The 20,368-nt window shown below is 36.3% G+C and overlaps 1 pseudogene across 1 annotated transcript; it reads left to right on the plus strand.

The window, feature by feature from the left end:
* The first annotated feature begins 1,947 nt into the window (after positions 1 to 1,947).
* Positions 1,948 to 2,399, plus strand: LOC309826495 (small ribosomal subunit protein uS15-like; annotated as a pseudogene). Its single transcript has one exon. The product of its transcript is annotated as a small ribosomal subunit protein uS15-like (transcript).
* Positions 2,400 to 20,368: the final 17,969 nt, after the last annotated feature.

Raw genomic sequence — 20,368 nt, forward strand, 5'->3', positions numbered from 1 at the left:
CGCCTCCGCATTTTTTCCTTTAAGAAACTCACCCAAAGCAGGGAACAAAATGCGGCAATCACTATTCAAGACAGTGTCAAAATCATTCAGACATCAAAACAGGCTATTGGAGTTCACGTGTTCTTTAATACGAACAGCTACTATCTTCCCTTTAGCTTAATTAAGGGGTTGCATATCCTTACAATTAAAGATAATTGCAGAGTGTAAAAACTGCATTGTGATTATAGAAACACCGAATGAAGCTTGGTGACTACAAGACAAAGACCTCATCAACTGAACACCTTGGAAGTGTGTAGCCTTTAAAATACAATTCCTCCTCCCTACAGCTTTTTCTTTTTATAGAGCCCCCTTATTTCTTTATTCCCAACAGAAATACATTGTTCAAAGTCTTGACTGATTGGAAACTAAGCTGTGGTTTTTTTCCTTAAATTTTTTTTAAGTTCATAAGTATCAATGGTGCTTCTTTAAATCATTTAGAAGTTGAGTTTGTTCTAAAATCAGAGTTCATTGCATTATTGTTTTGTGGTTCCTTTGGAAACCCTGTCAAAAATATCTTGCTAAATCTCATTTTGTTAAATAATGTCAGTATCTTTCACTTAAAATTATTTACGTAGACAGAAGCAGCCAGCTTTAGATGCTATGAAATGTGAACCACAGGTACTTTTGCCTGATCAGGCACATAGCTTCAATTTAGGGGCACTGCAATAGAAAAAGCAAGGTGATTTTTTTTTTTTTCTTTTTGCATACTGAATAGGCACTCTAGCTTGATAAACATCATGTTGGATTTTTCTCTCTGAGACTTTATATAAAGATTTGTAGAACTAACTTACTTGGATAAAAGAAGGAGGGTAAAAGAAATTGTAAAGAAGCCAGTTTAATTTCTCTTTAAATTGACAGAGGCCAATTTCTATCATAAGTTTATATGAGCTTCTCTAAAGAAAAGGTACATGTATTGCAATGCCACAAGCCACGAGCGTGTTCTCTTTCTTGAATGAAATATGAGTATTCAATAAAACAACAAATTGGCAAAGAGCTAAATCTTTAAACTGCTTCAGCTACATGTCATCATTTACTTACAAGACCTGATCAGCTTTATTTATCAAAGAAGCATCCAGCAGTGTCCCTCAAACTAAGCACATGAAGTCAACAAAGCGACAGGACTCAAAAAGTGGTGAACGGGTAACTGTAAATAAAAATCTCCAAGGAGAGTTCATTTGGAAAAGAAAAAATCAATTGGTAAATAAACAAACATCTGGGCAATCTTCTAAAAAGTTGTCAATTCCCAAAAATGAATAAGGTCATCTTCGCGTCCTATCCAATGTGTCGTTGGTCAGTGGTAACACTTCAAACTATCAAAGTGAGTTCGTGGAAATGCATATAAATTAGACATTGATTTGGGCTTAATATATTCATTTTCTAAATAATATGCAAATTTGTGTAAACCTAGATTTTTAAAATAAGATTTAAAGGGTGTAAACTGCAATCTCACAGTTTACATGTTAATGTGGTAATTCAATTCAACGAACAAAGTACTGTGCTGGGTATTATGGGAGCATTACCATACCATTTAGGGAACATACAACTAGGAGGTGAGATAGGAAGAATAAAGTGTAATTTTGCCCCTGATATTATACCTATATTAGCAGTTAATGCAAAATGAGATAACATACGGAACAACTAACACGTGTAAGGTGTCTTTTTCTTTATATGACACCGTCCTTTAATGTGGACTTTCCTGTAACATCGCCATTGAACCTTTGGTGGATAAGAGTTGGAAATAATATCTTGCTTTCTTTCTTACTTTAAATGAGAAAATTTTCTCTGGATAAGCTATACATTTATCCATTTTTGAATCAATTCTTCTTTATGTAAAATTCTATGTGTTTCATATTTTAGGTTGTGGTTTTAACAATTGAGTTGAACCACACCGCCGCCATCGTAGGTCACATGCATGCTCCAGGCAAAGGCCTGTCCCAGTTGGCTCTGCCCTACCACCGCAGCACTCCCATCAGGCTGAAGCTGACGTCTGATGACATAAAGGAGCAGATCTACAAACTGGCCAAGAAGGGCCTGACGCCCTCGCAAATTGGTGTGATCCTGAGAGACTCACATGGTGTTGCACAAGTACGTTCTGTGACAGGCAATAAAATCTTGAGAATTCTTAAGTCCAAATGACTTGCTCCTGATCTTCCTGAGGAGCTCTATCATTTAATGAAGAAACCTGTTGCTGTTCGAAAGCATCTTGAGGGAAACAGAAAGGATAAAGACGCTAAATTCCGTCTGATTCTGCTTTAGAGCCTTATTCACCGGTTGGCTCGATATTACAACACCAAACGAGTCCTCCCCTCCTCCCCCACTGGAAATACAAGTCATCCATAGCCTCTGCCCTGGTTGCATAAATTTGTCTGTTTACTCAAGCAATAAAATCATTGTTTAACTAGAAAAAAAAAATGAGTTGATGAATTGTTCACTGCTTTCACTGAATTTGCCTTAGTAAACACTGACTTCAACTGACAATATTTGGCATCAACATACAATTCACTTTCATAGAATGATCATATAAAATACATTGAAAAGAATGAAAAATGGTGAAAAGGATAAGGCTATTAAAAAACAAAAAGCAGACAAAAACACAGCAACCACTCACTGAACACAATGGGAATTTTCTGATGACTTAATCCATCCACTTAAGGCGGTGTATCCACAGAAATTTCAAACATAGCACAACGCTTTTTCCTATTAATGAAGTGTATAGACCAGCCGCATGTATCCTATTTCAATGAGTTACTATTTTTACTTTGTCAGTTGTATTATGCAAGTATAGCAGAGTGATAGGAAACCTGGGAATTCACACCTTTTGACCTTCTGTCTTTGTGAAGCATTTATTTACAGTCCTTTTATATATGGTAGTTTCTTTAATTCTCAGATCTATCTTGCAGAGCAAATATACTTATTATACTATTTGTTCAACGGAGACAACGGAAACTCAAAAAGATTAAAGATTTGGCCTAATTCACAAAGGTACTGAAGGGCAGTACTTGAATGGCAAGCCACATTTTTAGGATCTCAGAAAACAACCTCTTCCCACTCTACCTGTCTGCCTTGATTAAGATCAGGAGATATAACAAACAACTGTGAATCTCTCATTTTAAGTAACCAAGGGGAATTTTCTTCATTTTCTTATTTCCTTCCTTTTATAACTGTACTTTAAAATTCAGGAATAAGGTTATCTTTTAGTCATACAATATTAAGAATCAAAATAAGACCTTTAAAACAATTACTGTTATGCATTCTGATAGGAATACAGATGTGATTCTATGGAGGCTAAGATTCTCACACATTAAGTTTAGGACATATCCATCATTGATCAATAAGAATTTATTGTGTTATTTTCATAGGATCTAGACTGCTCTGGGTGCCACAGGAGATAGAAAAATAACATATTCAATTCAGAAAATAAGAAAAATAACATATTCAATTCAGAAAATATATATTGAGCATCTATTTTATTCTATGCATTACAAGAGAAAGAGCAGAGGTTTAGGAAGCAAGAAGAATTTCACCAGGAGAATATACAGATGAAAAAGACCTAAAACTATTATTTGAAAATTTTAAGTCTGATTATAGAAACACAACTGACACATATGAAGCGATTCAAGGAACTGAATTTGATGTGAGGTCTAAAAATCATGACAATCCTAGGGTTTAATAAGCTATGTTCATTAAAATTCAGAAAGAATATTAGTAACACAACTATTTAAGACATTTAATCAACCTTAATTTGAAGGTAGAAAACTGGTTGATATTCATATTCATGAATTTATGTGTGGTTTTTAAGAGCATCATAAAATCTGTATATCAAGTCCATTAGATGAATTTAGGTAACTGCAGTAGACAAAATCCAATTAAGTCACTTCTTAGAGGAAAAGTAAATATAATATATGATCTCCAATATTTCCCAACTATATCATATGGTTTATTTCATAGAGTTTAAGAGAGTAAAACACATGCCTATCTAATCACGGACCCACCAACCCATCACGGCACATACTTTGTGATGTTTCCCAGGAAGTGGTGATGAATTTACTCCAATGACATTTGTTCAGCCTGTTTACACAAACTACAATATTTGCATCTAGCTTGGCTGGGGTATTAAGGTGGGAAAAGGAGCAGCAGGAAGGCAAAACTATGGTCATGAAACAAAATAAAACTGACTGTCAAAAGAGGAACAAAGCTTATGGACTCATTAAGCTGGCATTCTTTTTCTCTCTGCTAAGTAACCACATTAGCATTCTAGTAGCACATATTCTTCATTTTAATCTGTATTTAAATAAAGATGATTTTTCTTTGCAGAGTCATAATCAGCATCAACTTTTTTTGAGATATCACAGCTTCTCTCCATTAAGTATTAAACAGTAAAAAGAAACTTAAAATTAATGAACTATCTTGAGTATATTCAAAGGTGTAAACTGCGTGGGTGGCAAATCTGAGAATGTTGGTATAGCAAGACTGGTATCGTATACTCTATCCCCCACTCAAGTACATAACAAACTATGATTCATGACATCGAAATCCACTTGTTTCAAATTTGCATATGCTTTGGTTCCTTTTAACCTCTACCCATTCACTCTGCTGACGCTCGTCATCATTAAATATATATTTACATCAACTTTTACTGTGGCCACATAAAAATACTCTTCCCTAGTGCTAGAAAAAGTAAAGAGAATTAATGAGTGTCACCGTTCAGACATAAAACCAATTAACCTTGATATATGTACGTCTTATTCAACAGGAGGTAACATTTTCATATTTAAATTCTAAAATTTGGGGGTGACAGGTCTAATCCTGTCAACAGTTTATTTTGTTTGTTTGTTTCTTCTCTCCATAATGTGGCTAGGAAAAAACCAGAAACATGTATCTGTAACAGAAAGATTATTGCTGAGAGATTGCCTGGGCAGCTCTCAAAAAGGAGAAGTTTAAGAGAAAATTCTGCATGACCCCTCAACTTGTATGTGTTCAGCTTTTAAAAAGTGGCTGGGGGCTTCCCTGGTGGCGCAGTGGTTGAGAGTCCACCTGCTGATGCAGGGGACACGGGATCGTGCCCCGGTCCGGGAAGATCCCACATGCCGTGGAGCGGCTGGGCCCGTGAGCCATGGCCACTGAGCCTGCGCGTCCGGAGCCCGTGCTCCGCAACGGGAGAGGTCACAACAGTGAGAGGCCCGCGTACCACATAAAAAAAAAAAAAAAAAAAAAAAAAGTGTCTGGATCTGTAGTTTGCGCCTATACCTAGAACAGACAGCTGATGCAAGGCATTATTTTTCCCCTAAGATAAATGATATAAATGTCCTCTAATGTATGATTTCCACTTACAAAAAAAACTTTGGCATAATTGTGAGGGATCGGCCATTTGATAGTATTATAACAATACGCTTCATGGAATAATACATTTATTGTGGCTTTAGCATCATTCAGATCCAAATATCAGCCCAGCTGTGCCATTTAATAGCTGTGATTTTAATGCTTTTGAGGCTCAATGTTCTCATCTTAGAAAAGGGAATAACAAAAACTACCTATTTGATTTTTGTGATAATTAAGCAAGATAAATGAGAACCATCACATTCTCTCATTCAAGGGGCCACCATTTATATAATATATAAATAAGTAGTGCCTCTTGGCATTGTGAAATATGGTAGGCTTGAGTAACATGTGAAAAGCCCTTGCCTCACAGTTACAAGTAGATGCTCAATATTTGTATTATTCAATACCACTGCAGTAACAAAAACAGTGTGAACTTGACATCCTTTGCATATCAAAACACTTGTTTACTGAGCACAGCCACTATATCTTATGCCTGTTTTGGATTTCACATGCCTAGGACAATGTCTGGCTCATAGAACTAGCTCAATATCAATATGTTGAATAGATGAAGATAACATTAATCTTGTATGATTGGTAGACCAGGAGGCCTTTGAAAAGCTTTATCCTTCAGTAAGAATTCCCAAAGAGTTTATGAATAAGAACAGGTATGACCTGGGGCACAGCTCTTTTGTTCCCTAAAGTGAAATAAGCTTTTGTGAATTTTTATTATGAGGATATATGTGTTAATGGTATACACGTAGCCTTCTCAAACTTAAAGTAATGCTAGTGTATGTGTGGGTGTGTGTTCTGAATTTAAAAAGAGCGTGGACGTGGGCCAAATAAATACATGATGCTGGCATTAAAGCACAGACAGATTTAAAGAATTGTAAGAAAACATTCAAAAGGGGAAATGAAATTTAATTTATGAAATTAATAATTTACTTTTTTTTCTGTTTGGGGGGATCTATACCAATGATATTTTCTGGAACTGTCTACAAGGAGCACTGTGCTCCCTGTAAGCAGCTCTCTCTGAAGATGGTGTTCTTCACTAGAGGTCGAATTTTTGCATGAAGCGTGACTCTTAAACTCACATCTTTGTTTCCATCAACTTTTTAAATATGAAGAAGAGATTGGCTTTTACAGCTTTGTCACTCGCACTGTCAGAAGCCTCTGAGCATGATGAGGAAACTGAGTTTCAGAGAAATAATACGGCTTCTTCCAATGTTACACGGTAGCAGGGGTAGCTGGTACTACTGCACAGGTCTCTTCCTCATCCAGACTTGCCCCCTGACTTAACCCTACTCTCAGTGATGAGTTAAAACCAGATAAGGAACTACTTGTCTTCAGTAGGTATATTCATCCTGGATACCTAAATTTCTTTTATTCGACCAATGTACATTTAATACATCAACAATATCAAAATGGCATCAAAGTAAACTGGGAAATTGTCTTTCACCGATTTCTGTCTCTGAGTCTACCACAATCCATGTCCAAAACAAAAATTGTAACTAGCACCATCTGCTTTAGAGTATATTTCCAAGTCACAGTATTCTAACTCCTTCATGAAAGTTTAGCATTTGTCAAGTTACCAGTGAGTTCACTAGCCCGACAGAGAGAGAATAGCATGCCCTATATGTTCACTCTGTCCAAGTTGTACTAGTCAGTTTCACTCACAGAAACTCAGAGTCAGAAGGGACCTAAAAACTAAAGGTCATGGATTCCAGCCCTAACAGGTTGTGGGATCCTAAAGATTCGAGTCCCAATTCAACTTTACCAATCTTGAGCATTTAAACCTGTGCTCAAGGTAAATCTTTGTTAAGTCTCAGTTTCTTCCTCTATGAAATTAAGACAATAGTAGTTCTCAACTCATAGTGATACTGAAAGGATTAATAACTCATAAGGTTACGTAAAGGAGCTGGCTCTTTCTTACACTTCAGATTCATTTTAAATGTCAGCTCCTCTGAAAGTTCTTCCCTAATTACCTTATTTAAATTGGTCTTTCTGCTATTCTTTTTAACCCCTCATCCTGCTTATCTTCTTTATAACATAATCTGTGATAAATGATCTGTTCATCTGCTCATTAGTTTAGCCTCTGTCCCCCCCACAAATCCATAAGCTTTATGAAGCCTGGGTCTGTCTGTATTCTCAAAACCAAGCGGGATAATGCTTCACATAAAACAAATATTAGGGACTTCTCTGGTGGCGCAGTGGTTAGGATTCCACACTCCCAATTCAGGGGGCCCGGGTTAGATCCCTGGTCGGGGAACTAGATCCCACACGCATGCCGCAACTAAGAGTTCGTGCGCCGCAACTAAGAGTTCGTGTGCCGCAACTGAGAGTTTGCATGCCGCAACTAAGGAGCCCGCCTGCCACAACTAAGACCCGGCACAAACAAACAAACAAATAAATAAATAAATATTTTAAAAAATACACTAACAAATGAATAGTGTGCAGTAATCAATTGATATATGTTTATAATCATCAGCATATAGAAATCTGCACATTTCATGTAAATGTTATGCTTTTCGATTATGGCAGTTTGTCTATTTCAAACTTGAGATTTACTTTTTACATGTTTGAAAGACATAAAAAGCTAGACAAAAACATTGTCAGACTAAGAATTGGCAATCCCACTACTGGGCATATACCCTGAGAAAACCATAATTCAAAAAGAGTCATGTACCAAAATGTTCATTGCAGCTCTATTTACAATAGCCAGGACATGGAAGCAACCTAAGTGTCCATCAACAGATGAATGGATAAAGAAGATGTGGCACATATATACAATGGGATATTACTCAGCCATAAAAAGAAACGAAATTGAGTTATTTGTGGTGAGGTGGATGGACCTGGAGTCTGTCATACAGAGTGAAGTAAGCCAGAAAGAGAAAAACAAATACCATATGCTAACACATATATACGGAATCTAAAAAAAAAAAAAATGGTCATGAAGAACCTAGGGGCAGGACAGGAGTAAAGATGCAGATGTAGAGAATGGACTTGAGGACGCTGGGAGGGGGAAGGGTAAGCTGGGACAAAGTGAGAGAGTGGCATGGACATATATACACTACCAAACATAAAATAGATAGCTAGTGGGAAGCAGCCGCATAGCACAGGGAGATCAGCTTGGTGCTTTGTGACCACCTAGAGGGGTGGGATAGGGAGGGTGGGAGGGAGGGAGATGCAAAAGGGAAGAGATATGGGGATATATGTATATGTATAACTGATTCACTTTGTTATAAAGCAGAAACTGACACACCATTGTAAAGCAATTATACTCCAATAAAGATGTTAAAAAAGAAAGAAAGAAAGAAAATTTGATTGGGAAAAAAGGACCACACTACTAAAAACTGTATATAACCCTTCTCTTTAGTGCTTAAAATCTATCCAAAATACCCCTACTAAAGGCTCATCCACCACTGCTGGTTGACCTCTAAGTGACAGTAAGGTTGTGATCTTATGACGCAGTCCTATCCATTTTTAGACTGCTCCGATTATTAGAAAATCTTGCTTTATGTCGAACAGAAATCAGTATCCTGGAAGCAAGCATTCATTGGGACCACTTCAACCCCCAAAAATGCACAGCACATTTCTAATTTCATATTAATCCCTTATAAAAATAAAGACACCTTTCAAATACTCGTTGATTTTTCTCTTCTCCAGGTTAATTAAATCCACTTCAGTCAAGTTTAATCACACATCCATATTTGTATTCATCTTTGTAGGACACGTTTAGCAGATATGGTCACACATTCAGAATCATAACTTGGTGAAGATATTAAAGGAAAACATTTTATTTGTGTAATTATTTATGGGCCCACAAAGCACTTTCACATTCCTAAACGAATGAGATAGCATCTTGGTTTCATGTTCCTTTATGCACTGGTTTATGGAACCTCATCTAGAAACAGTTCTGGGCTATGTATAATAAATTTTCTATATTTTTGTCGTGAGAAAGGTATACAATTATTTCCCCCATGCTAATAGGGTAAACTGCATTTAGGTTTTTCCAAATCTGGGAGTGGCTAGTTTCCTGTTTACTTCTAACATTCACTCATTTATCTCAGAGAAGCCCACACATGGATAAGACACTTAGACCTCTGTGGTAGGCAGAATAATGTACCCCCTCCCTAAAATGTCCACGTCCTAATTTGTTACATTACACAGCAAAAGTTGTTTTTGCACTTATGATTTAAGTTAAAAACTTTGAGATGAGGGGATTATTTTGTATTATCAGGTAGGCCCAATCTAAGCAAAGGAGTCCTTAAAAGTGGAAGAGAAGGGCAGAAGAATGGATTGGAGAGATTCAGAAGTGAGAAGGAACTGACCTGCCATCACTGGCTTTGAAGATAGAGAAGGCCATAAGCCAAGGTACGTGAGTGGCCTCAAGACGTTGAGAATGACCCTCAGCTGACAGCCAGCACGTAAACAGGGATCTCAGCCCTACAACTGCAAGGAACTACATTTTAATTAGCAAAGAAATGGATTCTTCCCTAGAGCCTTCAGAAAGAAATGCAGTCCTCCTGACACCTAAATTTTATCCCAGTGAGACCTGTGGTCAGACGTCTGTCTTACAGAATTGTAAAATATTAAGTTGGCTGTTTTAAGCCACAAAGTTTGTATTAACTTGCTACATCAGCAATGGAAAACTAATACAATCTGGATCTTTGTAAATTAGTAACAATGCTCTGAGGGGGATATAATTCAATAAGTTTTAGGTTCAGCAAGAGCTGCATTTTTGGAATCCTCCAACCAGTGCTACTCCATACAAACATACTAAAACTCACTCTTTCATGCTTCTGTAGACAAATGCCACAACTTCTCGTTGGGTACAACAAAGGCAAAGTTTGGGAATACTCTTAATGATCAGTGACTTTGTAGCTGAGTTTGTGTATTGCAAAGCAATTTTATTTCCAGTTTAGGGGGAAAAATGTAGATATATGTAATTCAACACTTAAGAACAGTAAATTAACCTCTTCTGTTTCTCTGTCTCTCTCATTTCTATCTTCTCCTCTTTCCCCTTCCTTTCCTCCTCACACTCAACACCACACTATACATGTATTCATATTTTTACAATAGGGATTATAAGTACCATTTTAATGAAAATGTAATGCATTGTTTAATGAGAATATATTTGTCCCCCAGAAAATGACTGGCTTTTCTCCTCAGCTGTCCTAACGTTGAATACGCTATTCCTTGAACCACACCTATTATCTTTGGAGTTGTCCGATCATTGTTTACAACTCCTTTGAAGATGCTTGCAATAGAGGAAGAATAAAGTTGGTATTGGTTACAAGAGCCCTAAATTTGGTGTTGCCTTAGGATAGCTCCTGGCAGTTCATTCATTCTCTTGTCAAGATTATTTGAAATATGTTTCTGGTACAGAAAGTAATTCATCAGCAAAAGTATACCCCAATGCCAGAATCCCCCTTCCAGCTTGTTTTCTTTCTGTGCTTTTTAAAAATGCCTCCAGTTTGTTAATAATTTTATACTCTTCTTTGGAAAGTTGGCCATTACTCATAACTTTCATGGCATAGAGAGAGAAAATATCCAAGAGAAAAAGCCATATACATTTTGCAAATCAATGCAAAGACAGTGAGAGCTTGTATTTGATGGAATGGTTGAAGTGAACTCTACAAATCTGAAATGTCATGCATCTTCTATCAGTATTAAGAAAACACTGTAACATCCAATTAATTAAACAAATGTTTATTGAGTACCAACTTATTTCTATGCACTGAGCCAAGGATGTGGCAATCAACAAGAAAAAAATGGTGATTACAATCTGGCATTCTTCTCAAAAATAAAGTATTGTTGGGTATAAGCATGTAGCAGTCATTAATATTGTTCACTCAATATTTCTAGTTTTTCTTCCAGGCATATGTTAGGATTGCACATTCCCACCCCTCTGAAGTTTATTGTGGTCATGTATATTGCTTTGTCCATTAACACATGAGGAAAAGTCATATATGTCATTTTTGGGGGGAGGATTTAATAGTCAGTGTGCAATATTCATGTTCCTATTTGTCTCCCTCAGCAAACATGGAAGCATAAAGATGAAACCTTCCACAGCTGGTAATCCTAAATAAGAATGGCATAGAACAGAGCTGATTTCCAATGTATAATAAAAAAGTGTGTGTGTATATATATATATATATATATATATTATATATATGCCTTTGTTATTTGAAGCCACTGATACGTTGGAGTTGCTTTTACTAAACTAGTCTATCTAAACTCATTAAAAAATTGATACCTAAAAGAAGACCACTATCATATCAAGACCTAAATGCTTAATGGATAAAAATAGTGAGAAAATTGTCAAAGGAGACAAAAAAAGATGGTAACTTCTCTTATGTAACAGCAAGGCATTTGGTGAAGATGTCACCTCTTGTGAGTTGGCAATTAATCCATAGAACTAATGAACTTGTATCTTTAGGGAAAAATTAGAACATATAATGTTAATTCATTGTGTTGTCTATGTTCAGCAAATCACTAAGAAAAAAAAAAAAAAAGATGAGCTCAGAACATAATCTGCCTGCTTATAAGTAATTAAAGAAGACAGTCCACAAATTCAAGGACTTGCAGCATAAAATATAAAGCAAGAAAAACAAGAAGACCTTCAGGGCATAGTTCATTAGAACTCAGGCTGTAGTAAGGATTCAATCAAAAGTATGACCAGTACACTCATTGTTAAAAGACCTGAAGGGATTAAGGTGTCTTAGAGTAAGGATTCAGCTGCCTAGTAATTCATTTCAATTAGACACATTGGCTATGAAATTAGAGACAAGGGGTGTTGTTTCCCCCCTGAAACCTAATAAGTTCTAGGTGCCCATAATTCAGCCTAGAGAGAGAAAGAAGTAATTGGAGAAGAAAACCAAAGAAATGTAGCAAAAGCGAAGAGATACACCCTAAAATGTACCACTAGAGTAGCTAGCAGCACACAGAGTCTACCAGATCAGTAAGAAGCCAACTAAGTTTTTGAGACAAAGACTTACACATGAAATTTAAAAAAGACCCTTGGGCAGAAAGTGGGTTGAAAAAGCTACTCATCTCTCCTAGGAGAGCATATTTTCCAAGGAACATTTCAGATGCAACCAAGAATCATGGTGAAAAAAGAATAATATCCCTAAAGGACAAACCAAAAGAATATAAATTAGAATTCATGAACTGAGGAATCCCTCCAATAGAGCAGAATTATACCTAATCAAAGAACATATCCAATCCTCCAGAAGTGTTTATTCCCATCAGTGTTTGATTACTACCTATAAGCTGCAAAAGGGGCACATAATTTGCCCTTTGATTCACAGATCTCCAGGGCTACAGCCACACTGGTGAAGACTACAGGGCTTCTTTTAGGGACTGAGACTCTGAGCTGGACACAGCAACTGGATGCCTGTTATGGGGGAATGAATGTGTTCTACACAGAAATACAAGTCTGTATTAGTCAGGGTTCTCCAGAGAAGCAGAACCAATAGGGTATGTGTTTGTTTATTATCCTCTTGGACCATATAAATTTCATCCCTCTCCAATCTTGGTACTCTGCCTGAGGATTGCACTGCCTGTTAGAAGTTGGACTAATGCCTTTGAATATCATTGGATATCATCCTTTACCCATTCAAACATGATCTCTTTTAAATGAAGAACTTGTTCTGTCAGGAATATTTGCAATTCCAGTCCAAAGACAGACTATAGGCAGAATTTCTTCTTGCTCAGAAGAGGTTGGCCTTTGTTCCATAAAGGCTTTCAACTGGTGGAATGAGGCCCACCCACATTATGCAAAATAATCTGTTTTACTCAAAGTCTACTCACTTAAATGTTACTCTCAACCAAAAATTACCTTCACAGAAACATCCAGAATAATGTCTGACCACATATCTAGATATTGTGGCTCAGTCAAGTTGACACATAACATTAACTATCACAGAGTTATTTGAGTATTTGGTGACAAGAGGGAGGAGCTGTCCACAATATTTAGCTTTTTTTCCCCCCTACTGTGTACCATCTTCATATCTCCTTCTCAGACTCGGCTTTTCCTGCCATCCTCTTTCACTCGTAAGTACCCTTGTCACTACCTTGGGCCCACCCAATTTCATTTTCCCACGCTTAAGCGCCCATGAAGTTTCATGACACTCATGAAATTAGGAGTGAAATGTGACCAGATATATTACATGTCACTGATGACTGGAGCTTTAACAAGCCAGGACAAGATTTCTGTGCTTTGTTCCTTAGTCTTGGTAATCATAAATGGTCCAGGGAGGATGTGCTACCTCACCTTAGATCCTGGAGAGAAGACAGGGAGGAGCAGAGCCCTTGGCTAACAAGCAATTATTACATTGTATACACGAGAACGAACCCTTGTTGTTTGTAAACAATTGAGATGGTTGGGTTATTTGTTCCACAGCATTATCTAGCCTTTCTTGCACTAGAATGAATGTATAACAAGAGAAACATTATCTTAGGAAGAGATGTTAGATGAAATATTTAGAGTATATAGTTCGGGTTTGGACAAACTGATGTTGAATTTTGAGACAATCCCTTTTGAGCTGTGTGGCTCAGGTCAACATTACTAAGTTTCTCTGATCATTGGTTTTTATTGTCTGTAAATCAGAGATAATTATGCATTTCTTGAACTTTTAATATATGGCAGGTATTATTCTAGGCACTGGGGAAATAAAGATGGATAAAATGGATTCTGAAACAAAAATTACATGTCTACTGTCAAAAAGAATGTAACATAAGTGAATTCTTAGTCCACCACCTCAAACACTGTAGATAGTCAATACATTTTCCTGATTTATTTTGTTTGCTTGTTTGTTTGTTTGTTTTTTGTGGTACGCGGGCCTCTCACTCTTGTGGCATCTCCCGTTGCGGAGCACAGGCTCCGGATGCGCAGGCCCAGCGGCCATGGCTCACGGACCCAGCCGCTCCGCGACATGCGGGATCTTCCCGGACCGGGGCACGAACCCGTGTCCCCTGCATCGACAGGCGGACTCTCAACCACAGTGCCAACAGGGAAGCCCCCTGATTTCTTTTGAGTTCTTACTTTAATGTAGAAAGTTCTTAACCTTCACTGTTAACAGTGCTGATACTACCTGCTAACAGGTGGCTTTAAAAAGAAAGTGAAAGTCTAAGTTGTTTTTCCTTTAATCAACATAAATGCCAAGAACCAGTCAGACTGGAGTTTCACTAAAATGCACATTTGCTTTGGCATTCAGTAAAAATGCCAAATTCATCACAAGTCCCCAGGGTAAGAGATTACTTTCCATCAGGCAGTGATGCTTACTGGGGAGAATGCCTTCTTTCCTTTTTCCCTATGACCTCCATGTTCTACATTATGTTCTCTCCTCTTAGTTTGTCCTGAGTAAACATGACCCAGATGAGGACATAAATGCATAATTAACAAAAGGAAAAATAAAAATAGACTATAAATGTATGAAAAATATTAATGCTTATTAAGGATGAAGAAAGAAAAATCAAAGTAATAATAGAAGAGCATTGTCATATGCTATAGACTAAATGTTTGTGTCCCCTCAAATTCATATTTTGAAACCTAATCCCCAGTATGATGGTATTTGGAGGTGGGCCCGGGGTAGGTGCTTAAGTCATGAGGGTGGAGCCCTCATAATGGGATCAGTGCCCTTATTAGAGATCCCAGAGATTCCTCTCACCTTCTGCCATGTGAAGACACAGAGAGAAGAAAGCTGTCTCTGGACCACAGAGTGGGGGCTCACCAGACACCCAATCTGCTGTTCCCTTGATCTTGGACTTCCATCCTCCAGAACCATGAGAAATAAATGTTTGTTGTTTAAGCCACCCAGTCTATGGTACTTTGTTATAGCAGCCCAAATGGACTAATAAATATTGGTAAAATAATAAATATTTTTAAAATACTGAATCACTTTCCTACATTGCTTGATAATTTTTTTTTCATTTAGATATAGCATGGATGTAAAACACTCAAATTATGTGTGATTGCTACTCCAATATTTATGTGGGGGAATCGATTCTACTAAAATAGAATCAATCCATAAAAAAGTTATGAGCATGTCCATCCTGGCACTTTCCTAACAATATAACTTCTGATATAATATACTTTTAACACTAGAGTATTAGCTAAATAAATCAAGATAGAAGTCTACAAAGAAATACCACACAAACTTTAAAAAAAAATTATACACATACTTACTAAAAAGAAAAAAAATATTTACAATAAATAAAAAATTGAACCACATGCATAGAGACAATATTTGCATGCATCCATGCATCTGTGATAATGAAGGTTATGTTTGGCAAGGGAGTAGCATGAGTGTTCAAGTTCATAAGCGTTTTCTATGTACTCTCTGATATTTCCAAAATGAGTGTGCATTGCTATTTTATAAAATAAAATTAATTAAAAAAAGCAAATTTGGTAAAGTAAAACCTAGCTTATAGCTGTATCACAGCAAGCACTGACCATTAGAGAATACCATCAAACATCTAGTCCTTACCAAAGGTAAGAAAATGTATATTTGCTGACTGGTGATCAATTTGTGTCACCAATAAAAAATCACAGATGATTTTTTAAGTTACTAAGTAAGATACTGAGTACACAATGAAATGCGAGGTTCTTCTAAGAGTAGCAAGAATGTAAAATATACATATCAATTCTGTACATGCTGAATTAGAAGTGAAAGAATTCCAGCCCTTTTCTCTTTGGAATGACTCATTGGATGGATGATTTTCCTAACCTGTTATTAAAATCTCTTCAGGCAGTCAAAAATGGATTAATAGCAAAGGGCGTATTGATTAAAATGTAATTTCTATTATTACAAAGAAATGATGTCTTTGCCTGCAAGTGGGAAGTACTCAGAGGCATTCTTTTTTTTTTTTTTTTTGACATATTATAGTTCACTTTAGTGTTTCACACAGAACTTGATTTCTGCTGAATTATTGGGAGGACAGGTATGTGTATAAGGCCAATATATAATTATTTTTAAACAGAAGATGTTGTCTTAGAGGGAGGAAAAACTTTTCATCTATTTTTAACACTTTTTCCTAAGGAATCAACGTAAACATTTTTCTTTTTGTAAATTGATCCCAAATATACTTGACTTCAAACATTGTTTAAAAGTTTAAAAGGGAAATGTAGAACAAATATTTTCTTAAAAACACTTTAACTCAAGCAATGAAATTAACCAGTTTCTTTTGGTTTCACTGTCTAAATTTTTGGGGGGTTTTTTGGTAGCAGTTTCCATGGTTTAAAACAGAAAGGACTTCCAGACAGCATGTAAGTGAGGAGGTATAATCTTTCTTTCAGTATTCACTGTCACATTTACACACACACAATCACCAATGTCTGATAATCTAATCTCAGAAATTAAAATATTAAGATATCATGGACTCCTTGCTATTTTACATATCACATAAAAGAAAAACATGCTGAAAATTAAACTATTTTGTACTATAATAAAATGTGCTTCAGTTTTAGAGTTTGAAAATTTTGCAAAAATGTACATCCTAGAATTAATGAAATTTGCTAATTCATTATATGGAAATATGTGGATATCAAAGAATGTTATTATAACTAAAGCATTCTAACTTTTTTAAACTGTATTAAATATCTGTTTTATTAAATAATAGCTAACATTTATTGAACATTTACTCTGTGGAAAGAAGTTTTTTAAAGATATCTAAAATTAATTATTATAAAACTATGTAGGAATTTGGAAAAATTCTTAGCCTATGGATGCAAATAATTGTTTATGAACTAAGATTAAAACTATATAAGAAAATCGAGGTCAATGTACTAAAATTATAATAGTTCTAGGTTAGAGTTATAAACTTCTTTTTCTCTATTTCTCAAACTTTCTCTAATAGGTCTATAGTTTCTTTTATAATTTCAAAGCAGCAACTAAATTTCAAATGCTGTGGAAATGTTTTGGTGGGTGATTATAAACAGTATTAACTTTAATATCAAGAACTGCCTCTCTCCTTTATAATAGACATTAAAAAAGTTCAGAGTCTAGTTTGTTTAACTGAATAAAAAAGCATATTTCTCATTTAAGTTTTTCTCAGATGAAAGAGATCCAATTCTGCTGCTTTTCGACATCTCCTCTTTAAAAATACAAAAAAAAAAAAAAAGCAAATCATTAAGAAATATTTCTGAACTGTTGAATACCAACAATACTAATATAGTCAAACTTCTTTTTTGATAAATATGGCCTCCCACCAGATTCATCCCTTTGTCAAGGTCCAAAAGAGCTCAGCTACTGGCCCCATCAGTCAATTAACTTGTAACACCTCTAAAAGGAAAAATTAAATTGGTAAAAGTTTGATTTATATATCCTGGCAGATTCAGCATAATTTCAGTGCTATCCATCAACAGAAAAAAAAAAAAGAAAAAAGAAAGATAAAGTACCCGCAAAATGGTACCATCTCCTAATAATTCAATTCCTGAATGTGTTTTAGGGTTCAATCTAAATGTTCAGAAGGAAACAACAAACATTGCTAATGCAATATTTTCTCATATTTTCCCAAGACCTCTTTCTGTATTGACACTTAGTTCATGCCTATTATCTAAATACTTATATTTAGTTTGTTGCTCACCACTATTAGTGATCACTTTGCAAAGTTGTAGTCAGTATGAGGCTAATTAAAGAATCTCAAGAAGAGACCTTATACCAGTGTTCTGATAAGAAATAAGAAATACTCAGATTAAGATCATTTGAGAAGGGTATATTTTAAAAGAGGCTATTCACAAAGAAGTAACCAGGATGTAGAGAAGCCAGGTGCAGGACTCTGAGCTAGTAAGAAAAAAGGAGTATGATCCCTAGGTCAGAAGGGTGTGGGAGAGGAAGCAGTGCATGTAAGCCGTATCTACGTATTTCTTGCCTAGAAGGTAGCCTTGAAAAGAATAGACCTTTGGCTGAGGGATGCAGTCAGCCTTTGATGAACTTGCAGAGAGGGATCCTGGGGAATGAATATGCTGATCTCACTTTTCCTTTCATATTTTCTCTTGCTGGGGCCTCCCATTGGCTGTAGAGGGACTAGAGCCCATTGTTCTAGCCTGCACAGGTCAGCCTCCGAAACAGAGTGGCACAGAGGGAGCAAATAAAGCATATCCACCTGAAAAACTAAATGAAGCCCGAATGAAAGTAATAGAATTGGGGGTCCTTTGGTTCAGTGTCTCTGATGCATCCTCTACAGACTGGGTTGCAGGAATTGGCCAAATGCATAGGCCAAATAATTACAGAAGAGGCATAGATTACACAGTCATCCAAGTGACTGAATTAGAGACAGAGAGACCTCCCAAAAATAAGCCTTTGTGGTCCTCCCTGAATTGATACTGATTCTAGATTTTTAAAATGTTACTGCTTTAAATATTATTTAGATTTTGCAGATGCCTCTATGATAAACAACGATCATGTGAGTGAGCATAAGACAAGTAATAGAATTCAAACTTAAAATCTGCATGAGGGTCACACTCAAGACTTTTTGCAGGGAGAAAAACAAGTTGAATCCACCATATTTTCTTAAGTAAGTTATTTCTCTTTATACAAAGTTACAGTGAAAGGGGAAACAGATAAGTTAATTAAACAGTAAAGTACTTGGCCTGCAAGTCACCAAATAATCACTTTGGATTTGCCTAATCTCTTTCCACTGACCTGTGAGTTCTCCTAATGGCCAGAGCCGGGTGCATGGGGAGAAACTTTAATCCATGGTTTCAGTACATTCAGCCCACAGGTCATATTGGACACAGTGCCCCAAAGGAGTCTTAGAAAATCAGACCTGGGGAAAATATTCTCAACTCAGGCTGCAAATCCATGTGAGTTGGAGGAAGAAGTGAATCAAACAGGATAAAAAATAAGGACATATTTTGGAAAGGCAAAAATGAGTATAGCAGGAAGGCAAGTGTAGAGTAATTCTATATTTTTTTAATTTTAATTATATATTTTATTTAACCCAACAAATACAAAATAGGATAATTTCAGCATATAATCAATATAAAAATATTAATCAGACATTTTACTCTCTCTTTTCTGTATTTAGCATTATAAACCTGGGGTAAATGTTACACTTTTAGTGCATCTCAGTATAATTACTAAATTCACATCAGATATAGTTGATCTGTATTTAGGTTTCAATTTACAACTGCAAGAGGAGATTCACAAACCCAAGTTGTTCCAAGCATACTTAAAAGCTTTCCAATACCTGAATCAGGTATTAGCATTTTAAACTCAAATTTCTTAAAATTAAAGAAAATTAAAATTCAGTTCCTTGCTTGCCCTGGACACATTCCCAGTGGTGAAGACCATGTGCAGGTTCAGGCCACCAACAACACAGCATCCCATCATGCTTGTAACTGTTTCTCAAATATTCCAAATCCTTGCTCATTTTTGTGTCCTTGATCAGACAACTTTTATTTTAAAGATTCATTGATATTTCCTGCTCCAGTCGTCTTATCTATGAGGCTCTGCTTTCCAAAGGTGTGTGTGTTTTCGTCCCTATGGATTTTTTCTCTTTCTGGGACTCCTGTTATATGGATAGTGACACTTCTACCCGCTATAGTCTTACTTTTCTTTTGCATTTTCCATCTTTATCTTCCTGAGGTCCTCAGAGGTTCTTTTTTTTTTTTTTTTCCGTCTAATCTTACTCTTTTTTTTAACATCTTTATTGGAGTATAATTGCTTTGCAATGGTGCATAGGTCTCTGCTGTATAACAAAGTGAATCAGCCATACATATACATATATCCCCATATCTCCTCCCTCTTGTGTCTCCCTCCCACCCTCCCTATTCCACACCTCTAGGTGGTCACAAAGCACCAAGCTGATCTCCCTGTGCTATGAGGCTGCTTCCCACTAGCTATCTATTTTACATTTGGTAGTGTATATATGTCCATGCCACTCTCTCACTTCATTTCAGCTTACTCTTCCCCCTCCCCGTGTCCTCAAGTCCATTCTCTATGTCTGCCTCTTTATTCCTCTCCTGCCACTAAGTTCTTCAGAACCTTTTATTTTTCTTTTTTTA

This window comes from Grampus griseus (genome assembly GCF_964374135.1).
Source record: "Grampus griseus genome assembly, chromosome: 8".
NCBI classification, from domain to species: Eukaryota; Metazoa; Chordata; class Mammalia; order Artiodactyla; family Delphinidae; genus Grampus; species Grampus griseus.